The 24,831-nt window shown below is 39.2% G+C and overlaps 1 protein-coding gene across 2 annotated transcripts in view; it reads right to left on the bottom strand.

The window, feature by feature from the left end:
• LOC139698703 (nephrin-like) overlaps window positions 1-24,831 on the bottom strand; it is a 574,051-nt gene that overhangs the window by 413,418 nt on the left and 135,802 nt on the right. The window lies entirely within an intron of this gene.

The following is a 24,831-nucleotide window of genomic DNA, read 5'->3' as shown; positions in this document are numbered from 1 at the left end:
GGAGTTTCGGTTCGGTGATTTCACGCTGACAAACATTTTTGAATGGGGCGTGATACTCATCAGGCGTGAGGGGAGAGTTGGGGAGACGAATGGAAAAGCCAGATCGTTATTCAGGAATGCTATTCATTAAAAAAAAAATCCCTCGGATAAATCCATGCATTGAAAACGTGGGCGCGAAATGAAAGGATTCATCCGACGGGTTTTACTAAGGATTTCTATTGGTTCCATTTAAAATACCCAATGCTTCGCAACTAGCGCGCATTTGCAGGACAACTCCAAATGCGGAATTTTTGCCAGTTTATCTACATCTATACCCAATGAGTATTTGAGTATATTTGAGATGTTTATTTCTCACACAAACCATCGCCACAAATTTTTTTGTCCCCTCCGCCACCCAAGCGTTCCGTACCCCTTGGTTTAGTCAGTCACCACCGGGGGAGCCATGATGAGGCGACCCAGCCATCCTACTCCTCGCCCCACCCTCTTTGTCTCTCTCTCTCCTTTTCACTTGCCACCCTCTCTCTCTCGCGTGTGAAACAAAAGGGGCGGGGAAAGCGCAGAGGGCACCGCCCCAGGGTGTGCCCTGTCAAGTGAACAAAGAGTGATCGCTGAAATATGAAAGATTGCACGGAGATAGCGGCGAAAAAGAGATCACGGGACGAGTGCAGTGGATGGAGGCGGGAGGGAAATTATTAAAGGCGGTGTGCGCTGGGGAAAGTGGAAATGACGAGGGTGGCGGGAGGAATGGAGCGAACGATAAGATGGGGGAGGAATTGAAGGCAGGGAAAGACAATGTGATGGAAGAGAGGGGTTAGAGGGGAGGTGTTGGTGACAGGTCAATTCCCGGAACGTCATTTCATCAGACGAACTGTTCAAATTAGCCCTAAAGGAAGGTCTTCAAAGAAGACAATGTGCTGGAGGAGTGGGCGTGGGAGGGATGAGAACTCCTCCGTTACGTACTTCGCCAAAGCATACTCGGGATGACTAGTCGGTAGTGAAGTGAGTCAAGGAATCAAGTATCCAATTGATAGTTACAATGATTTACATCTACGTTACATCCGTATCCAGGAAACACGTAACGGTATAGAATGGGATTTACCAACACTAACCATGTAGCCATGTCATATTGAGGCCAGTTCTAATGAAGAAATTCTTTGTGAGTCAAACCAACTTCACACTCATCGAACGAATGCGAGATAAGTGATTAGTTTATGGTTAGACAGAGAGAGAATGCATTCTATCATCCTCATTTTCAGGTAATATTCACCTCAGCGAACGATATAAATCAAACATTATCCTATGTTTTCCTTTGCACTAAGAAAATGCAGATTTCAACATGACTCCTTTCCAATATGTGTATTTTTGGAAAAGGCTCTCGATTTAGTTCTTTCCTAATAAAAAAGGGTGATATACGTATTTATCTCTTAGGCTATTCAATTCTCTGTTGTACACAGGACCGGGAGGATTTGAAGATTTGGAAAGAAAATATGATGGATAGGAGGCTTTAGAGATCAGGTGTTGGTGTGTATTCCGACATTTTCTGTTGAGCCAAATTTCATTATTGACAGAAGTAAATTTGAGAGTCCTCTACCTCAAAGAAAGTCTTTATGTGCCTTCTTTTCAAGGAGAATTTAGGAATTTACAATTTAATTCCACGATAAATCCTGCCATAAGTAATTAATAAACCATTTTCAATAACAATTTGAATTCATATAAAATATATGCTTACGCAAACGCCTTATCCAGGAAATACTAGTACTGATGTTTCGGATGAAAGAAGGCAAATTCAATACAAATAATTTCATAACCCATGTCGTCATTTATATTTCATTAAAGCTATAATACTGTAGCTGTCACGCAAATAAGAGAGTGAAACGTGTAAATAATACACATAGGTGATTCCACAATATTCACAGGTAAGAAAGAATGAAGAATGTATAGGGAATGAGACGTAGTATATATTTATCCATTTATTTCAAACGGTTAATTCCACTAAATCTTGCTCATGGAAGCTTATTTGAAGAACAACAAAGTATAGCTTTCGAGCACGCAAAGCCAATAATTCGTTTTCTATTCAACTCAGTTTCATTTATTTGGATCCACAACTGGTTATGGAAACCACTAAATGATATCCAACCATGAAGAGTTATTAGTGAAATGCCTTTCCTGTGCAACAAGACGAGCACACATTAAGCAAGAGAACATGAAACAAATAGCTAATGCTACCACGTAAAGATAAATTGTGTAACGAAAAGGATGAAGTGAAACCTAACTTTTTTTCAGGGAGAAGGATCGAGTATGAGACTTCTATAATCAGGCTTGGATTGGCAGATAACCACATGTAGCGCGGTGCTCCTTGCTGGGAAATCAGGCGCCATCAATTGGTGGTAGATTTCCTACACGTCCTATAGAAAGCAATGGATTAGCTCGATGTGAGCTTAAAGGGTGGTCGCCCAAATTACGACGGATGAAGGGGATTTATGGCATGCTAGGAGACGGCAGGCTCTGACCCTCCACGCCAGCGGAACACTCCACCCCACTTCACCCGAAGTGAGAGGCTGAGTTGCTTCCAGTGATTGATCCAAGAGCGTGAGGCAAATGAAGACCTCGGCATTATGGACGTCGCTGGAAGTCAAACGAGTGAGGGCAGAGGTCAAGGCGGAGGGCGAAAGGAGTCGTTTGTTCTGATCAAACAGTTCGCCTCGCCTTCCTAAAAGGTCCAAACATTATTAGATTAAGCCTTGGAGTAGGATGAGGTGGAGATGATGGGTGGGGGGGCGGGCGGGTGGGGGGGGGGTTGGTGAAATGTTTCGGCCCTATCGCCGCCCACCCATGGAATGGATAACATGAAATATGATACTTTGGTGGCGAGTGGTTTGAAGGATCGAGGGTCAGGTGGGGTGGAGAAGCGAGCGGGGATGATGGAAATTTTTTTAAAAATGTGATCCAGGGAAGACTCTGAGCGTCCTCCCTGCAGCTGCCGAAGTTATGAAGCGGGGGCGTGGGGAAGGGGGGAGAATTGGAGAAGAGATGTTTGCGTTGGAATCCTATCCAAAGTATTAATGCCCTCGTTAATCAAGATGGGCCTCACTAATGGATCAAGCGAGACCGTAGTATAAAGGAGGGGTGGGTTAGAGGGTGAATAGGGAAAGAGATGGGGTGAGAATAAGGGGACATGAGTTACTGCGAAATGAGGAAAGGGCTTAGAAAGGGTCTTCCGCTGACATGTTATTGAAATATTGGGACTATTTTACACGAGGAGCCTCAGTGACGCAATCCTTGTATCAAATTACGCTGTTCCGACAATGTTTGCATTTGAAGAACCCTGAAGGGTTCAGCGTTGCGATGTAACTGGGTCTAAGAACTCAAATTATACAAATTACACATCTCATCCTACGCTCAGCTCATGATACATTACCTTGGATATAGGTACACATTCATTCCATACCGTTTTGATGAATACCAACTGTAAAAGATTTCGTATGAGATCACACGAATGGGATAAAATATCAAAGATTTGTTTAAGTAGAATATATATGATAGATTTTATTTTTGCTTTATTTATTAATTTTTTCGGTTGCCACATATGCTAACTCATCCTAGCATCAACTACCTGTACTTAAAGTTTCAAAAGTATCAAAGCCTATACTTAAAGTTTTCTAGAGATAGCAAAGTGTGTTTCAATTTTTATATGATCTCTAATAATGTCGAAGATATCTTGTCAACAGACAATTATGATTTTTATTGCATTATATGGTAAACATTTTCGTAACCATCACTCTTCCATGACGGTACGTGACTCTCTTCCATGGGAATACCTCGTATATGGAACCCCTGCCACGTACCTAGCAAATGCAGGTTATTCATGTAGATATTATAAAGATGTGTTGGCAATATCACGCCCAATCTAATAGGTGTGCTATTATTGGTAGATCGTCTCCGGTTTTATAAGGCTACATCATTTTTTACATCATTATTACGAAGGGGAGATATTAAAGCTACGCAACGAAAATCAAATCCATTGAGTGTTTAAGTCTAAATAAAAGTCAACAGAGACATTCAATAAGAATGAAATAGACTATCACGATATTTTAATTGGTCAAAACTTTTATATTTAGAAACTTCTATCACGGACATAATTTCTTTTACCGGACTCTCAGGCCTACGGAGGTCCGTTCCCACGACACTACCTTCATTTTTTACTTTAATTATGCGATATACTACAAAAATTTCATAATCACTCAGAGTTAACTAGTCCCGTATATTTTGTAATAAGGTTGAAAATAATCCATCGTGACTTGTAATCTGACATTCTTTATCCAACAAATTAAAACCATCCTGATATTTTGGGCCATCAACTTATAATGTTCAATGGAACATTTCATTTGGTACAAAAATTGAAATACTCGAATAGCAGGTTGTAACAAGGAGTATTGAATCTCTAAGGCGAAACTTTATATTTCTCTCATTACTAATGATGATACAAGATAACTTTCTCTATTTCAAAGAATACGTTCAGATGCTTATTGGCTTACAATGGAATAGTAACATTAGAATTATGGTACATATAGCGGAGGCGTAGTACTGAAATATGTGTATTATTTTACAGGCTTTTATTTAAAGGATTGTGAACCTTTCGCGGGTGTTCAATCGGGTCGGAATTTCATCTGTTGACCTTTCGATGGCTAACTCGTCAGGGTACTGACGCCCCGAAACAATGGCGGAGCCATCGTAATGTCAACAAATGAAATCAAGATCCAGAGGTAAACTGGCGAAGACTTCATTGGAATCGTGCTGATCAAATCTTACTGGTATTTTGCTAGTCACTATTTTTCACTAATATTATTGTGAAACTTGCTATTGGTATTTAAGGCAAGTAATTGCTGAAAAAAGTCAGCAGAAATTAAAATGGATAATCCATTGCCAAACTCAGGTGTACAAAGATTAAAATAAAACGATAAATGAAACGATTTCATTGCGATATACAGGAGTCGTTAAAGACAATTGTGAAGCGAAAACTGAAGAAGAAATGAAAATTAATTTATTTCGAAGCATTTGATGCAGAAAAACTCTGGACTTTTTGCGATACAATTTATAATTATACGAATGAACATTAAATACTATTTCAATTTAACAAAAATACATGTATATCATTGAAAAATTATGATGAACAGCCTAATTTAGCAAATTTGACCCTTGGATACATGTATAGTGCGCTACTATGACTGCATTGATGCGTTCAGAAGCAAATCGAAGAAAGCCAAATGAAATACATTCTAGTGTAAAGGAATCGATAATAGTTGAACATATAAAGAAATAGAAGGTCATCAGGGGAATGAATGACAATAAATAATAGCCATACGGTGAGACCATTCGATTATAAGGTCATTGAAGGGGTGATATGGTGGAGTTTTTAGCTCTGGACGATTTTGAGGAGCCATGTAGGTAAACGGCAATAAACAGAAAGTAATCCTTAAAAACAACACTACCCATGATGCTAAAGGATATTTCCTTGTTGCGAGACCAAATTTACTCGATACAATTTTATTACCTAGCAGCTTACATTGATTTAATCCCAAAATTGAAATAATCATCAAGTTATTTGCAAAAAGGCAGTCATTATATAAACAATTGATGTGAAAAAATGCGACGAAGAGAGGTTTCCCATTCTATTCTCAGATCCGAGAAAAATCAATTTCCTGGACCTAAATCGAATTTTCTTAGGACCACTGCAAATTAGCGCCGTTGGTTAGTCGTAAAATTCACAATGAAACGTGGTTGTGTTATCGTGAGTAGCTTTTAAATAAAATGCGTCTCAGCAGGGTTTGCATTATTGGTCTCTGAAGCGCTAGAACGTATACAGTGTGCAGGATCCAAGGTCTACTTACGTTCCTCGCCGTTTTGCATCAATCAATTCCGATTTTATTTAATGCAATCCTACTTTAGGATATAAAATTTACATGAAGTGTGCCGAGCGTGGTACGGACTTCACAGCCAGCGAACTCCACACCCTGGGGAATTTAAAAGAACCTCAGCGCACACATAACCATGCGAGCTACTCCATTTTCAGTTTGCGGGACACGCGTCATTATTTTTTTTTCACGCGGCCCGGATCTCTAAATGATGAAGGGCGAGTGACGTATTCGGGTCAAAGGGAAAGAAAAAGAATACTTGCCGTTCCCTTGGATTCCATCTAGGGCCCGTAGCGCGGATGAGAGCGAGCGGAAACTGCTCTCCTCGCATCTTCCGCGATGAAAGATCTCCAGTCGGAATGGGAAACTAAAGGAGTGGAGCGGGGATATCATGAGAGGGACGACAAAGAACGCAGAGAGAGACGGAGGTTGTTCCACGAGGAGGATGCAGACCTAACCTCCGACCCGTCGCAATGAATGACTGAAACACATTCTCTTCCTTTTTCGGATGCACGATTCCCTATCTCACACCGTGGAGAATGGGAGGGTTGGAGAGCTCAGAGATGAAGAGGTGTTCGCCTGACTACGGCAACTGTCTTGATGCGGTGTATCGCACTCGGGGAAGGATATACCCACCGTTGTGTGCCGGCGTCGTGAGCCCATTCGCCGTCATCTCCGTTGCATTCAAACGCTGCGCTGCGGAGCCTTCGCAAGAGAGAAGATAAACCGCCCAAGGGAAGTACAATCGGAGAAATGCATGAAAAGTGTGCCTTGCGCTGACTTACGTGTTCCTGCTATTTAAGGTGGTGCCTTTTCGAATGCACTATACTACTTGAGAGATTGCAAGTTTTTTTTTCCTAAGAAAATTAAGAGACTACCCAAAAGGATGTGCACAAGATGTCGGAAAGCGATTCTATGCTTTCATTTAGATTCACCGTATGACTATTGATAAGTGTAGTCAAATGTATTTATAGCTAATAACTATGTAAGAAGTAACATTAAATGTGGAATTAGAAGTGTGGTATCCTTACTGATCAATGATGTTGATAAACAACAAAATAATGATGGAGGTTTTATAAATTATATATATTATTATAAGGTAAGGTAATCTACCGGTTAAGGTAGGTTTTTGGATGGAAACAACTACCAAATAAATAATTTGTGACTCCTAACAAAACAAAACACAATCCAGCAACCTACGTTACATCAGGCCCCTCTTCATCCTTCATCTACTTCCTTCCTCCCTTCATCCCGTCCAACATCCCTAATTATATACATAAATATATATATATATATTTATGTATATAATACAGAAACAGATATAAGGAAAAGGGATAGGAACACATATAAAGGACGAACACAATAGAGGTGGGGAAGGCGGAATCGAACGGATCACAAGAGTAAAAATATTTCCTCAACCGGGACTCGAACACCGGATCTTTCCACTTGCCGGGCGGATGCTCTTAACCACTTGAGCTATCGAGGATAGTCAATTTACCCTGAGATCCGTGGGTCTAATATGTCGCCAAGCGCCCCGATTCTTTCAGCCAAGAGATGGCGTCAGGGGGCAGTTTCACCCACCAAAGGAGAAATAGACAATACACAAGGAAAGGAAAGGACAGTGGGTTAGAATTCATACAACATCATACAGGAAAGGAACAGTGCGTTTCGTGGCACGCATAGCCAGAAGAAAGAGATGAGCCACATTGGCCAAATACACATTCAAACACGAAATCCCGCCAAACGGCGAATAAATACTCATATATACAGAAACAGATATAAGGAAAAGGGATAGGAACACATATAAAGGACGAACACAATAGAGGTGGGGAAGGCGGAATCGAACGGATCACAAGAGTAAAAATATTTCCTCAACCGGGACTCGAACACCGGATCTTTCCACTTGCCGGGCGGATGCTCTTAACCACTTGAGCTATCGAGCTGGCTATGCGTGCCACGAAACGCACTGTTCCTTTCCTGTATGATGTTGTATGAATTCTAACCCACTGTCCTTTCCTTTCCTTGTGTATTGTCTATTTCTCCTTTGGTGGGTGAAACTGCCCCCTGACGCCATCTCTTGGCTGAAAGAATCGGGGCGCTTGGCGACATATTAGACCCACGGATCTCAGGGTAAATTGACTATCCTCGATAGCTCAAGTGGTTAAGAGCATCCGCCCGGCAAGTGGAAAGATCCGGTGTTCGAGTCCCGGTTGAGGAAATATTTTTACTCTTGTGATCCGTTCGATTCCGCCTTCCCCACCTCTATTGTGTTCGTCCTTTATATGTGTTCCTATCCCTTTTCCTTATATCTGTTTCTGTATATATGAGTATTTATTCGCCGTTTGGCGGGATTTCGTGTTTGAATGTATATATATATATATATACGTCGTCGTCGTGTTCGTCCTTTATGTGTGTTCCTATCCCTTTTCCTTATATCTGTTTATATATATATATATATATATATATATATATACATACGGTAAATTGTTCGAGCTTTCGGCCCTCTCAGGGGCCTTCTTCAAGAGAGTCTCTCTTGAAGAAGGCCCCTGAGAGGGCCGAAAGCTCGAACAATTTACCGTGTAAGTGTTCTTTTATATGTGTCTATTCTTTTCTATTTGTGTTATGTTGTGTCAGCCAATTATTGTGCCGCTCGTATGAGTTTTTCCGTACAATCGTTATATATATATATATATATATATATATATATATATATATATATATATACTCATTTATATAGAAACAGATATAAGGAAAAGGGATAGGAACACACATAAAGGACGAACACAATAGAGGTGGGGAAGGCGGAATCGAACGGATCACATGAGTAAAAATATTTCCTTGACCGGAAATCGAACTCATTCTATTATTTATTCGCCACTTGGCGGGATTTTGTGTTTGAACGTGTATATATATATATATATATATATATATATATATATATATATATATATATATATATATATATATATATATATATATATATATTGTTGGTCTGAAAAGTTTCCGGCCTAAAAAATTTCAGAAAAAAGTCTTGTACCTTTGTTAGGTCGGGAACTTTTCAGATCACTCTCGTATATATAGTACAGATATTCCCTCAACGAGTAATATTTAAGAGATAGAAGCGTGATGATATAATGACACAAAGTTACAAGTAACATTCGACTATTTACTGTGCAGCAGTGAATTTGATTTTTTTGACAGCAACAAAAAAATATCAATTCAATCAGTTTTATATGTCAATCAACTTCTTAATTTAACTTTTGACCAGGTCATCTTAAAAGCTATTGAAGATTTGGTCTCCAAAATTCCAATATTGGTTCTATTATAGAAAATTCAATAAATGCATGTTAAGCCACGGATATCGTCTTTTTATTGAAGTCGTTTAGCAAAGCTGATCCCAAAGGATGTGCAGAGAAAATATAACTTTCACAAATTGAAATAAGGAATATCTCTTCCCATTGAAATAATAAAATTTCACACGGCGATGTGCTTAGCACTAAACGAAGCTCTACCCTCTACTATCTAACCAAGCTTTAGGTTGAAAACTTTGGTTTATCAAAATATTGTGGGAAAGAAATGGATGAATCAATCGCGGACGAGACGATTTATCTTTAACATTCATTAGCCTAAAAATGAAATATACTAGACTTCCTTTCTCTGAGATTATTTTCACCTGGGAACAGCGAAACGGAAGTAATATGTCACCCTAAAATTGATAAGAATTCATCTCAGAATTGTTACACCATTTATAACCTCACTATAACAAAACGAATTTTTTGCGAGAGACGTGATATTTGCATATGAAAATTCGGTAAGAATATAGTACTCACTGACGTTACCAACCGTCCTTTTAGTTTCAGCTCGACTAATGCATCATTTTTCATAAAGCCACGACTGTGAAATGGTGGTTATAAATTTGAAAATATCGTTGTTTCGTTTCAGAAGCGGAATCTAAAGCATCCCCGTCAACGGTTTTCATCCTTGCCCGTGATATATTCCCGCACTTTGCGTGGCGATTAAAAAAATCGTCCTCCCGAGTTAGTCCGTAATCGCAGCCTGCGAAGTAAAAATCCCTGTCACTTTAATTGTTGGGCAGGAGAGTGAGCGAAGGTATGAGTGGGTGGGAGGGAATATGCCATTTGGAAGGGAAGCCATTTGTAATAATTACACGCCACTATTTCAAGGCATCCAATTCGCAAGAAGCATTCCACCTGACCGTTCATTCCTTTCCTCTCTCTGCCTCTTGAGCTCTCTCCCACTCTCTCTCCTTCGACCATTCATTTCGTTCTCTTACGTCCTCACCCCCACCCACACTCCCTCTCTCCACTGCAGTACCCCCACATCTTCACGAGATCGCCTTAATTCCCTCAGATGTCCTTCCCTCCCCACCCCCATTGAAACTAAAGCCTCTCCTCCCAGCCCTAAACCCTACTTCCCTACCCGCTCTCCCATTCTCACACCCCTAAAAACCCTTCTTCCTCTCTCTTCGGAAGCGTCTTTTCGACCCAAGAGTTCAATCGATAAAATCCAGAGCCACGACGACAAGAAATCTACCACCTCCTTTCTTCTTTCTCGCAGTCGCTTCTTGTCCCTCACAGTCTCACACTCCTCCCATCTCCCCCTCCCGCTTTCCCATACAAACCCCCGCCGCGAGCCTCCATCCTTTTCTCGCCCTTTTATGCAGGGATGCCGCGGGAGAAAGGGGATCCCTGTCTCGAGGGTTGAGATCACTTGCCATGGGCGGAGGAGGAAGTGTGGAATAAGAAGAGGGAGAGGAAGGTGTCGGGCCGGAGGGAGAGGGTTTATGCGGCCCGGAGGGGAGGGGGTTGGAAAATTTGAGGAGACTAGAGGAAATGCGATGGAGGAAGGGGGAGGAATTCGATTGACCTTTTCTGAATTTCAGTTTTGCATTGCTCTGGAAAAGGAGTATATACGCGTAGGTATACATATATTTCCACGAGTGAGGTATCGAATTAATTTCTCCTCAACGGACTGAGAAATTTCATCATTGCTGTTATTAATAGCACCCGAGAAGAAGACTGAACTGGAACTGAGGAATAAATTGTGTTCCATCGCCTTTCTCGCATTTGATTTAGTCAAAATGAAATGTCTCCGATTGGAAATTTTCAAACTATAGTAGTTTTGACGAACATTTGCCGCATGAAGTCAAATTCGGACTTTCACCATGCTCAAGTGAACTTATATTCACAAAAATGGAACTTGGTTGAGACTCGAATTGATGATATCTAACGTTTCTGTTGACGAAAATTATTTTGAATATCAATATAAAATGCAGCTTTTCTATACCCGCATAAGTTAATCTATTTATAAGAATACTTTAGAATTTCCGCTTCCTTCGAATGGAATAAAAATAAGCGCTCCATTTTATTTCCATATTTCCTCCAATTGATTTCTTTCTGATATTTTACCAGCTCATGTAGACCTTTTTTCTCTGTATTCTCTTTTTTCGTCATCATACCTTTTTCCAAAACAAAACTTGAAACAGTGAACTCCTTTCCATTACGAGTTGCGTAAAATATCTTCAGGGTACGCAAGATTGTTGCGATTGCTGCCGAGCAATTTAATTTAAAGAAGAAAACGTCTCCATTCCTTCCCACTTAAAAAATAAAACAGACTTGAAACGAGTAAATAAGAGTTTGAGCGAGGGAAACATCTCTCAAAAAGTCAGATAATGGATACCGCCTTGATTTCGACCGATTAAACCGTTAAAATAAAATACGTCTGCATTTTACTCACATGTATGCATCTAAACAGATCTCTTGCGAATGCAGCAGATGAGCAGTGATTCAGTCATTTTCCCCAGAATTGCACTTCAGAGCGACTTAATTAGTAGCTAAGGAAATGAAGCTAATTACGGATATGATGGATGGAAAAAACTGCCTATGGTTACAGTAATTGCTCATGGAAATGATGCCAAACTGATGGTGCAATATCTACTTACATCGTTGCTTATGAGACCAGCTCCCGTTATATTTTCAAATTTACTCTTATCAAATTTTATTCCACAAACTTCTAGTAAATTTGAATTTCTATTTAATAATCTTTTAGAAAGGTAATCTTATTCTCCAACACACAAATATCTATTATATTATGAATGCAAAAGCTACACATATTTTTCGTATATAAAGTTTAATATTCGATACAAAAATCAAAGGCCGATGGCTGTGATTCAAAAAACGTACTCGTGATCATTCCTGCAAATAAATGCGCCGATTTGCACAAAATATTTTAAGACATAGGTTGAACACAAAAATAATATTTAGGCGTTTTTCACTCTTTCAGGCACCATTAGTAGATACTGAAGGGCACAATTTTAAAATACTAAAAACGGTCAAGTTTTAAAATACTTATGGCATAACTATGTCATCTTTGGGACTAATATTAAAAGATTTATTTATTTAGTAGATAATAAAACCGTTCACACCTTTTTAAATATTCAATTTACAGTTATTGACATTTTGTTTCACTTTTCCATTCCAAGAGAGGACGAGAAGAGAGAGTACTCGAAGAAAATAATTTATACCAGAACTTAACCCGGACTTCATGCTGCTTAAAAAATAAGTGGATTTAATGCATTCCTTTCTTGAAATACATCATGAGAGTTGCAAAATCTCGGACGAAAAACGAATTCTGTAAAGCATGCAATGCATTCTATGGCGCTTTTGTTGAGTAGTCGTATTCGCTTTCAAAATTTAATCAGCGTGAAAGTTTAGTGACCTCAGTCAGTGTAGTAAAATTAGTTTTTTTCCATCATCTATCATTAAAAATTAAATCAAATGTATAAGGAAAATAAAAACAAGAGGCCGAGGAAAATACTACCTTATTTTGTTTTGATAATCAATAAAGTTTAGATAAGAAAAATAAGTTAGAGATATCATTCGGATTCGTGAAACAAAGGAAATATTCACTTCAATCATTTTGGTGAAAAAGAACTAATTAGAGTAATTTTAACGCAATTTATTAAGATAAAAGAGACTTGAGGGGAGAAGGAAAATTAATAAGAGTTACGTATCCGTGCCAAACCAATTAATGTAATTGATTATTTTTATATCTTAAATATACGTTCAGTCCCAGAATAAAATACCTAAAAAAGCTTAAGGAAGCATATTAAGGGAATTATGGAATGAGAGACGATGGCCTTTAAGAAGAGTTAATGGCGGCGCCAAATGATAAGGGATAAATCACGCAACGCCGTAATGGTGTGGCACAGACTTTTCCTGGAGAAGAAGAAGTGTTGAGGCATAAAATGAAGGGGGTAGAAATGAATTTCTCAAGTTCGCTAGCGAAAAACGAGTTTAACATATCTCTAAGAGGTACTTCCCGAGAATTACGTTCAAATGACGTGCCTGTACACAATATTAACTTATCGAAAAATAAATTTACATTCTAATATGATCATTTACATGATGAAAATATTTTAATGTGTCAGAAAATATTATTTTCGAGTAGAACCACGTACTATACATACTAAATGACTTATCAAATTCATTAAGAGAACCCATTAAGAGAATGATATTTTAAGTGTGCGTAATCCATACTTCCTCCTTTTAAGCGATAATTAAATGAAAATGCAACTATTTTCACTTTATCTAAGATTCAGTGGGTAGACGCCGACATAATTCATTTTTCATACGTCTTTTAACACAGGGTGTGTAAAGGTAATTTTTATTTATCAGATGTTTCAGACCCTACATTAAGTTTTGAAATAATATTTAAGTTATTGCATTCGAAGTTATATCCAAGTAATCAGTGGCGAGCTGAAAGTGAACCACGTATACTGTATACAAATTAAATGAGTTAATAGTTTTAGATAGATACGCAAGGATGCATATGAAAAGGGAAAAAGAGAAGAATAATAGATGGTAAATACTCATTCAGATTCACCACTGATTATACTGAAAATTCACTTACGGTATGCCAATCATATGAAGAAAATTTTGCATTTCAGAGTTGACAGGAAAATTGAATTCGACTTGTGCACAGCAATGAATTCTAAATATAATTCCAGTGATTGTGATTTTATCGTAGTTATTTAGACGCAAAGGATAAACACACCTGGAATAGAATGAAATTAAGGCACTCATCTTCAAGGACAAAAGGGGAACCTTCTCAGAAAATGAGGAACTATGCAATTTCAGCACCTGATATACCGGGTGCAATATATACCAACACGTACCGATTTCAGCAATAATAGTTTTCAGGGGAGGCGATCGACAGATGAGGTCATTTGCGTCATTAGAAAAGGATAGGAAAGGAAACCCGGCGTCGGCATTAGCCTACTCATAACGAAAGGCGCCAAGGAGTCCGCAGTTTAACGTCCCATCCGACGGAGGTTGTACTAACTCAAAGTCTTCTCCACAAAGCACCCCAAGTAGGGATCGGGATATCACTGAAAAATATCTGTCGCCTCCAGGATTCGAATCTGGACCCTAACGGTGGAAAGCTAATACGTTATCCACCGCTCCATCACCATCCCCATACCGGTTTCAAAACTTTTGGACGGCTACAATATCAAGTAAATTAACATAGTTGAATGACATTTTCTTTACCCTGTAGCACAAAACATTGGAATAAACCATTATTTCATGACAAGTTTTTACTGTTTTCAAAGATTCAAAGTACATTGATTTCCACCAATTTAAGCAAGAAAAAACTTTAAGCAACATGAATCACGCTTCTCAATCCCAAATAAAATCATGCTGTTAGTGTAACAGAACTCGGCACGACTGAACAAGTATATACAGATGCAATTTTATGGTCAATCTTTTGACGACACGTTTCCATTCCGTACTCCAGTCCACCGGATGGCAAAGCTCGTCAACCGATCGTCAGACCCTATCTTAACCCAAAAGTAACAGGTGTAAAAAAATGAATAATCCCTCAAACCCTACCGACTATTATCTGAGGAAACCCTAGCATTGAGACTCAAGGGGATCAGGTTGAAACCGGAACATTTTACGACCCCCCCCCCAGCCTCCCACACATTTTCTCCGTCTCCTCCCTCGCAAATATATTCCATCCCACGAGTACCCTGGAATATTAGGCCGACTTAAAAACGGCAACAATCCGTGGGTGGCCAAAAAATAGACCTTATAAATAAAGAACAACGAGCTGAGGAGGGCGGGATGGAAGCGATGGCATGACAATATAGAGCTAAAGCTATGCAAAGTACGCATAAATCCCGGTGGCGAAGACGGGAGAGAGGGAGGTGGGTGGGAGGGAGGGAGGAGGCTTTGGCCTCCGGAATAAGCCCATGGGGGAGTCAAGGGTGGGAAGGAGGGGTAAAGAGGAAGTGGAGGGGAGCTGGAAAAGAGGAGAAATTTCCCCGTCCCCGTCGTCGTATATGAGCGAGCGGAGGGCCGCTGGAGCTCACGCCGGGGAGGGGCCGGTGGGGGTGAGGGGTGAGGGGTGAGGACGAGGGAGCATTAGGTGCCCAAAGAGATGAAAAGAAGCGAGGATTGGGCATGGGAGGGTTGCTTGGGGGGGCTGGGAGAAGTCGCGGGGAATGGTTCTAGAGGGAGAGGAAAAACGCGGAGAGGAAGGAAAACTGAGTTGAACGAGAAAATAAAAGGAAAATAATGAAGCGCGATAGAGTTTTTGAGTCAAGATGGAACTATGAGACGAGAGGAACGTGAGGAGTGAGGCGATCACGTCGTGACGAGGGTTTGTGGTAGGAAACTGGAAGGAAATCAAAGCTTTAATCGAACAAGGGTGCCTGACGAAAGGGAAAATTAAAGCGACACTCTGGATAATAAGAGAAAGAAAATGAAACAAACTCAAGAAAATAGGCCAATTAAGAGACATATAATGTACGACAGCATACACATGCAGGGTACATATTGAAGACGGGATTCGTTCTCATTAAGCTTTGGCTTTGAGGTTCCTTTGACCTGAAAAAAGTTCACATTTACCAGTCGTTATTAAGTTTTATGCTACATTAAGATACTCAACGTGATTTACTCCGGTTTGAATAAGGTCACTGAGGAACTTGACAAAGTGGTCAATGGAACGACATAATTAATTCATTTAAGTCCAAAAAATCTAATCATGTCATTGATTAAAAATATTCCTAAGCTCATCTGGAACCTTCCAACGTTGCTGCTTGAATGACCTGCTGAATTAAAAATAGTGAGGAATGGATGATAAAGTGGTGGATGAAGAATATGAGGATGTGCATGAGAGGCAGGGGATAATAGATGAATGGACGGGTGATAGATGCCGGCAAGGGGGTGGTCCATGAGGATAAGAGGTTGGTCTATGAGGGGAGGCTGCGGATATTGGGCCAAAGATGGTAAAAGAGGAGTTTGAGGTGTGGCTGTTGATGAGATTTTTCGGTCATGGAGTAAAGGCTTGACTCGATTTGAAAGAAAGATTATAAATATTTAAAGAAAAATTTCAATGTTTATTATAGTTTTAAATATTTTAAATTAATATTCCAGTCTCGAACCATCTTAATTTCAATATCACAGCTTTTAGAAGAAAAAAATATTCCCTTGAAAAATTCAGACGAAGGTCAGCGACAAGGTCACACGGTACCACTATTATTCAACTAGAAATACATTCAGGAAAAAGGGATAAATGGTCTAGTAAGCCTACCTTGAATTAATATTTTACAAGAACAAACTCTACAGCTATGTCTCACCCTAAAAACCTGGATTAGCTTTCATCTAATTGCCTTGAAACGTTCTCCATTAACCACTTACATTATAATTCGATTCAAATTAATTCAGCGAGGTTTCTCCTATCTCATTTCGATTTGATCCCAAAATTACCGAAAAAACTTTTGAAACAGATATTCATAATTTTCACGCCGATAACTTGATATATGAGGGTTTAAAATTTATAGGCGCAATAAATCTAAAAAAAGGTGGAAACATCGAATATTCCGACGCGCTGTCGACGTGTCCCTTTCCCATGACTGAGGGTGGATGAAAGTTTTTGGGAGATTGCGCGTGGGGAAGAAATAAAGAGGACGGAGGGCGCGCTTTGGGACTAATTTTCGCAGGGCTTTGCGGGAGCGCGGAAGGGAGAAGTCTCCTTTGGAGGATAGCAGAGAGGGATAAGGATGAGGAGTTAGGGAGGGGGCAAGAGTCCCGTTTGAAAAGTGGAAAATGGGGTTTGAAATGAGAAGGAGGGCTGAGAGAACTAGGCGGGTTGCTCATGGATAAAGGATGGAACCGAGTGAATGAGACTGGTCGAATTGGGAAGTTGAAAAGGCGTTTGGAGGATTATTGAGCCCTTGGGGTAGGGAGTGACGGAGTAGGGGCTGGAGGCGATGGGGCGTACAGGCTAACCACCTTGAAAACCCATCTTCACCTAGGTCGGTGCGACAAATGTATCTCGCATCCTACTCGACGGCTTAATTTATAAGTGTCTTGAAGTTCTAAGACAACCAACATTTTTTTCGTGACTGGGAGAAAATGTAAAATTATGAAACTTAGCTTAAATTACGCCAGTACTCTTCACGAACAAAATACACACATGGATGCACCCTATGGTACACAGGGTTTGTAAACTGTTTATCGAGGGAAAAATGTTTTTAATACTTACAAATGGCGTCGTGGCGTAAAAGAGCAGCGTGTAATAATGCATTTTGTCGGCCATCGTGGTTTAATAGACATCGAAATTAATCGTGATTTCAGTGAGATATGTGGTTGGATCTAATGGATACGGAAGATATGTTTTCGTGGGTTCGGTGCAAAGAAGGATGAATATCGACTGACAAGGAAACCAATAAGTCTCGGTCACTGACCTTCAGCAATTTTTCCAGGGAGTAAAAAGGACCCTAAAAAAAGGTGGCCATGGAGTCAATGCGTCAAATTTACGAACAATTTATTTGTTTAGAAATAATTTATCTCGATAAAAAGTTGACATTTCAATTTTAGGCTGTAAGCAGCTTGTCAGAAATAATGAGGAGACCTTGGAATTTAAAGTCACTTTGTGTTTACGTTCCTAATTTATGTATCACGAAAGTACATGGTGACATTTTTTGTCTTTTCTCAAGATATATTCCTCAAAAGTGCGCCAAGCTATAATGCCAAGGATGTAGGCACCGTGTCCTCGTAGCACGAGTACCAGGATCCTTGGTATCCCAAAAGGTACAGAGCTACGTAACTCCAACATGGTCATTTTCTTCAACAGAACGAAACAAGTATCCTTGCTTCTCGGTCCCAGGAGCCTTAAATAGCCACCCGGATGTTAAGTATAAACCATTATGCTCAGCAGTTTTAACCTGAGGATTGGTTTTTTTAGCTTTCCAAACTCCATAACCTCCTCAGTTGGCCTCGTTATTCATTCTAAATTCCGACATTTAAATCTCCCATTATCTGCTTGAAGTGTTTCATTCTTGATCCCTCTGCAGCATTTCCCATTCTTTTCTCCCTTAATGATTGCCTTCAGGAGGTTGATATGTCTTAGAGTATGCCCAACAAGTAAGTCCCTCCTCCTATTCCTCAAGCGTTCTCAGCAAACTTATTTTTCTTCCCCTGCGTCTTCGTTGGTGATTCGTCCCGTCCATTTAATCATCGTCATTCTTCTGTGACACTAAATTTCCATTGCTGCCGGCTTCCGATATTCTCTCTCCTGCTTGTGAAGTTGTCTGCGCCTCAACGCCATAGGAGACCGCGATTTAAAGGGATGTTTTCACCAAGTGGTTCCTTAATTTCCAACTTGCATCGGATAAGTTATGTAAAATATGCGCACTTAAAGGTTTTCCCATCGAACGTTGCCTGATAAGAATGATTGAATCAATTCTAAACAAAGTTTTGGCAGGTGAATACATTAAATAAAAACGTTTTAATCAAAAGGGTAAAAGGTGAGTGCTTTCAAATTTAGAAAACGGGCGCGTTGATGATGGCAAAGTTCCTTAGTACTTGTAATTAGGAATTAAAGAAAATAACAGAAAATGTTTTCGGTTAATTTTTAGACAAAGTTAATAAATGTTAATAAATATGTGTGCTCTTCTAGAAAAACTCTGGTAAAAAAATAAGAAAGAACATTGTTATCTTTCACTGAAGAAACATGCCTGAAAAATCATGGATCAAGGAGCGGAGGGTATTCAAATCTAATTCTGATCCAAGGGATACATGTGACCACTATATGACAGAAATTGACCACCTTTGAAAAATCATTATTTAATTAAACCTTTGAAAAATATTATTTTAAATTCTTCAATACCAAAAGATTCTAATAAAATCAGGCTTTCTTTGCACAAACTGTAGTCACAACCAAGGCACGGTAAAGAACTACAGCAAATTAGATCGAAAGGCCTTGTTCCCATCTTCGATTCTTTACCCAACCACCACAGCCACGGCGGTGCCTCCATTCCCACGTATCAAAACAACACGAATGTTTTTGATAGGTGGGAAAGGGGCTCATCTAGTAAATGAACTCTCACCTATAATGCTACTTGCATAGCTTAATTCCTACGAGGAAAAGTGATAGCGGCAGGGAAACAAAATTGAGGAAAAAATCAAAATACTTTCAAAAGTAGAATTGAATCGATACTCGAATGGTTCAGCATCATTAAATGTACTCCTAAGTCGCATCGCACTACCTTTAACCATAGGTATTCCGCGACGTAATAACCTATAGAAATGACAGATAAAATGACTGCAGATGATACACACCCCTCTAAGAGTATATCAGAATAGAAATAAAAGACCGTACAGAGGAGAGGATAACACTTCGTCTTCCTGGGGAGATAATTTATACCCTCGCAACTGTGTTAATTCAAATTCCAATTGCATACTTATCAATTTAAATGAAGATGGAATTGGTAGTAAAAATTATTACTGTCATAACATTTTTTATATTTAGCGGTTATTCCATTCATTTGAAAAAAAATTTCAAATTATCGGGAACAGTTAGCACAATTAGGACAATTAATACAAGATAAGTGGAGTGGTGGGAGATGTGGCAACACTGGAGCGGGCTTGGAGGGCCGTTGGGGTGAGGTAAATTCGACAAGGGAGTAGAAAGAGGGGTGAATTCATTTGGATGATTCAGGCAAAGAAAATGGCTGCTCCCAGAGTCCGACAAGGGGCTGGGATCGGCTCATCCCCTTATGAAACCCCTCCCGTCCCACCCCCTTTGCACCCTTAAAAAACCCTCTCACCCTTCTCAAATCCTTCTCCTTTCCACATCCTCCATTGCCAAACTCCTCACCTCCTCCTCAGCCAACCTCCTTAGCACTTCTGGCTGCCTGGAGGCTTTGTCATAAAGAGCCCGTGCTCTAGCACCGTGGAGAGAAGGGGAAAAAAATGAGTCCCTAAACACACTAAACCCCCCTAGTTTCAACCTGTTTTCACGGAATCTGCTTATTTATTTCCTTTAATTTCTTTGAATCCCACAAGGAACATTGTCCCGCCACCAATCTGAGTCCCAGTGAGAAGCATTTAAACGATGCTGGATTAGTTAAATCCCTCTTTCGTGTTTTTGGCACAAAAGTTTCAACGAGTGGAAGGAGGGCTCCTCCAATTAAACTGATTTAACACCTGATCACCTTCAAGTCAAGTATTTTTTAACGTTACTTGCTTTAGCAGAATGATTGAAAAAACATCGTCACTCGAGCGAAAAATTATTTTGAAGAACAATGCCACACTAGATTTTTCGCAGAAATCACAGTTTTCGTCATTGCTTTAACAAACTCTGGGAAAAACTGAAGCAGTTATTGTTTTACAGGCCTCAGCACATGATTTTATAAATGCATCTTGGAAATTTTACTGTCGACAGCACACTGGCATTATATAAAATTAGTCTTTCACGCCATCATATGTATTCCTTCACTCCATTCAAAAACGTTTGTTATTTGTGAATTGGCGAGAGACGAGAGTTACAAGATCGTGCCAAATTTCACGTGATACGTAAATACAATTATGTGGATATCCTGGTATTCAAACAATTTAAGTTCTTCCTCAAAGATGATCTCCTAAAAGTTTAATTAAAGAGTGATGGATGAGATGCTGGCAATATGGTGAGGCCGAAGTTGGCGAGGCATGGAAAGCGGGTATGTAAAGTGGATATGGGCGATGTGGTATTAGGTGAATCAAGCAGATGGTACCAATGAGTCGTATTATTCAGGAAAAGAAATTAAAGCGGAGAACGGGAGAGGGCAGTGGTTCCAGACTTCTTCGATATCTAAATCAAATATTACGATGTGCCATGTGGTAGCGAGGCAAAGGATGCTTAAACTACCAATTATTTTTGATTATGTAATTGCATGGTATATGGATTTGATTATATGAAGAGCTCAGAAAATAGATGGCAAATGAGAAAAGGTTGTACGCATAAAATATGCTGGGGTGTTAATTCTTGGTTTCATGGAGATTCAATTAGTAAAGAAACAACTGTTCAATGCTGGCAGGCGGGAGCCTTATGCAAAGACCTTTCTCGATTGAACAGCATAAACCTAATGGTAAAGAGTAAATTAATTTAACGTACGCATCCATTTCTTTAATATGAATACATAAATATACACATATATATACATATATATATATATATACATATATATATATATATATATATATATATATATATATATATATATATATATATATATATATATATATATATATATATATATATATACATACATATATATATATGTGTGTTCTTTTCGTGAGTGTCCTTTCGTTGTGCCTCTATGGTCTAAAAATCTACATCTGTGCTTTTATATATATACACACGTGTGTGTATATATATATATATATATATATATATATATATATATATATATATATATATATATATATATATATATTTGTCGAACACATTCTTTCACATGATACAGATATAAGGAAAAGGGATAAAAGGACATATAAAAGGCGAACACAGGAGTGGTAGCAAAGGTGAATTCGATGTCGCAAGTAAATACCCACGATTCATAACTTTTGAATAAATTTCATCTATAAATGAGATATTGCAACTCCAGTAGCGTGAATTCTATTTTTGACCATTTTACAAATTATTGTTTCGGAGTTATTTCGTTTAAGTTGGAGGCTTTTCGAATTTTGTAAATTCTTCGAGGCCTATTCTCGCTATCCTTATTTCAGTACCGAAATCAGTAGTCAATATAAGATCCTTTATATAATACCGTTTAAATAGGAGAATCGTATTAAATAAATAAATTTCGATTTCCAGTTATGAAGTCAGAAATATGTACGACACTTGTTTTCTATCTGATTCGTGAATCTAACTACGAATCAAAGGAGATTTTCAAGAAACCATCGATTTTGGCACTGGAATCGTCATCATTTTTCAACAAAAGCGGGCTTCAACGAAAACGCAGAACAAAAGTTCTAAAAGGTGCGAGCCGATAAAAGGCAAAAGGATAATGGTATCATGTAATCGGGTTAATCTGAGATGAACGTACAATATTTCCATCCATTTTTGAAAATTCTTATTTCAGTGATCGAAGTAACCTTTCGTGTAAAACGGCCAAAAACAATGTTTCCTGAAACTGGTTCCCAACGCATGGTATCACATTCAAAGAAGTATTCTAGCAAAAAAGAAATAATACTTACACCCTACAAGAAGTCACATTCTGAGGGTAGAATTGGGTTGGGACTTGACGATCTTGGGAGGGATTTGGAGAAAGGGTAGGGAGACGTCTGATGGGGGTAAGGGAGGATTGGGAGAGGACTGATTGGGAAGGGGTCGATAGACAGAAGGTACCGACTATCCGTCTCATTCTGGAGATGAAAAAAAAGAATGAGAGATTCGGGGGATTGCCCCGGGAGGATGGTGGAAAACGCTTGGAATGGGTCAGTGTCAAAGGGAGGAACCTATTTGGTACGGAAACAGGGAACATGGGGCATGAGATTTTCTGTGGAGGAAGGGGGGGAGGTAATGAGGCCGTAAAAAAGGAGAGGACAGTATGAGGGAGGAATGGAGGGAATAGGAGAAAAAGGGGAATAAGATGAAGGAAGAGAATGATATTAGGTTATCGGTGGAAGGGATTGGGTTGACGAGTCAGAGAGGGACGCACACACAGAGAGTCGCCTCGTGGATGGGGACGAATTTTCTGTGGGGGAGAGAGAGAGAAGAGGGGTAATAGAGATTTGGGTGAACCTAAGAGAAATCGATAGCGGAGGGTTTTGAGGGAGGGGTGGCAAGTGACAGAACGGTTGAGATAGATCTCTCAGTGCTTGTGAACCGAAGTCCTTTGAAAGATTAAAAAAAACAAGATAAATATAATCTTCACGTCGTGTTCTTCGGATGCCTCACTGGAGCAGAAACGTGAGCCATTTCCGTCGTGCAACAAACTAACAGCAACTACTATTTTTAATACCGATGGAGAAAATTGACATTAAAGAAGTCTCTTCATATATAGTCCCACGCAAAAATAAACCATTTTAAAAACCAGATCCCCAAGCCGCTTGACTAACCGGGGAGGATTGATCATAAGAAATGGCGCTCCAACAAATATTGCCCATGACCTTTGCACCCGTTCGAGAGACTTGACAAAAAATATGAACCTTTTCAAAATTCCACATACTCTAAGATCAGCCACATGTACGATGAAACTTATATAAAACCTTTTGAAGGGAGGCTGAAGGGTTAAAAATGCTATGTTAACACCACACGAGAGACTGTGTGAGGAGCGAAGCAGTATTATGAAGCCTTTCGAAGCCGTTTCCCAGTTCACATTCCAGAAGTTTCAGAAGCCATAGGTTGTTAAGAGAATTGGTAGATATTACATAGATGTTTCTCCGTCACATTTTCAGTTGAGATAGTATAGCGCGCTTTATACAGGGTGCGGCAACATAACTTCCTTTTTTCAAACGCAAAACGCTTTCAAAAGAGGATGTTAGGTTGCCGCACCCTGTACTACGGTAAAGTGAAAGGTTCTCAGCCTGACACAGAGACGGAGTCCCAATCGGCGAAAGTTTGTGATTGCTGCATGCGTTCTCTCGAGTACTTTGTTTACACGTATTGTTGCTAAGCCATCTTTCGTATTTTTCGTTCAAATGGAAAAAGTTGAATTTCGTGCGGTTATAAAATTCTTCATTGTGGATGGATTAACTCGTACAACCATAAAAACACGCAGTAAACTTTCATTCATTCTTCGAAATATTCAGAACTAATCAGATCTTACTGCTAACATGGTTAAAAGAACTCATCTGTGTCAGAATGCTTTAGATCAAACTAGCTAGAGTCATTAAAACGTCTAATCTACGGGACATGTTCTTCACTTATTCCTTTTCGCGGTTCAATCGCTAGGTGCTTGCTGTGAATTAAACACATTAAGTAGGTACTTTTTGAAATGAAAACTTATTTAATCATTTCTAAATTCCCTTTTCACTACCACGTCAGTTACCAATTGCAAAGATCATGAAACTTTTATACGTACATGTCGTAGAGTTTTAAAGATTTTATGCACAAAAATATACATATTTTTAGCCATTATTTATTATTCTAAATTTTCTCTGCGTTAAATAAATCCAACTTAACCCCAAAGACATGTGTCCTTTAATTCTTAATTTTCCGTTGCCCAATATTCTTTTTTCGGTCCAAATCTTTCAGAACCCTTAAGCATATTTTCTAGTTACATCGCCTTATCCTGTCTTCTACCCCACCAACTTCGAGACTAAGCATGCTACAGGTATTTCGTTTTACGAAATATCTGCTCAGAATTTTTGCTTGTATTCGGGAGCCCAGCATAAATAATCATCATATCAATTATTATATGATTTCCAACTTTTACGGTATCATGCGAGTAAGATGCAGGGTCAGTCTTAATGGGAAAATAAATTAATTTCAAGTGTGACTGGCATTTTTTGGCCTTTTTATCGCTTTGGGAGCTAATGCTAAGAATAACTTCATACTTATTAAGAAACAATCGGTATGGATTTCATTATAATCAGCCATTGACATAAGTGCCTAAGTATATTAA

Source organism: Hetaerina americana, unplaced genomic scaffold (genome assembly GCF_022747635.1).
Source record: "Hetaerina americana unplaced genomic scaffold, ioHetAmer1.1.p SCAF_9, whole genome shotgun sequence".
In the NCBI taxonomy this organism is placed as follows: domain Eukaryota; kingdom Metazoa; phylum Arthropoda; class Insecta; order Odonata; family Calopterygidae; genus Hetaerina; species Hetaerina americana.
This window is presented reverse-complemented; position numbering and strand designations above follow the sequence as displayed.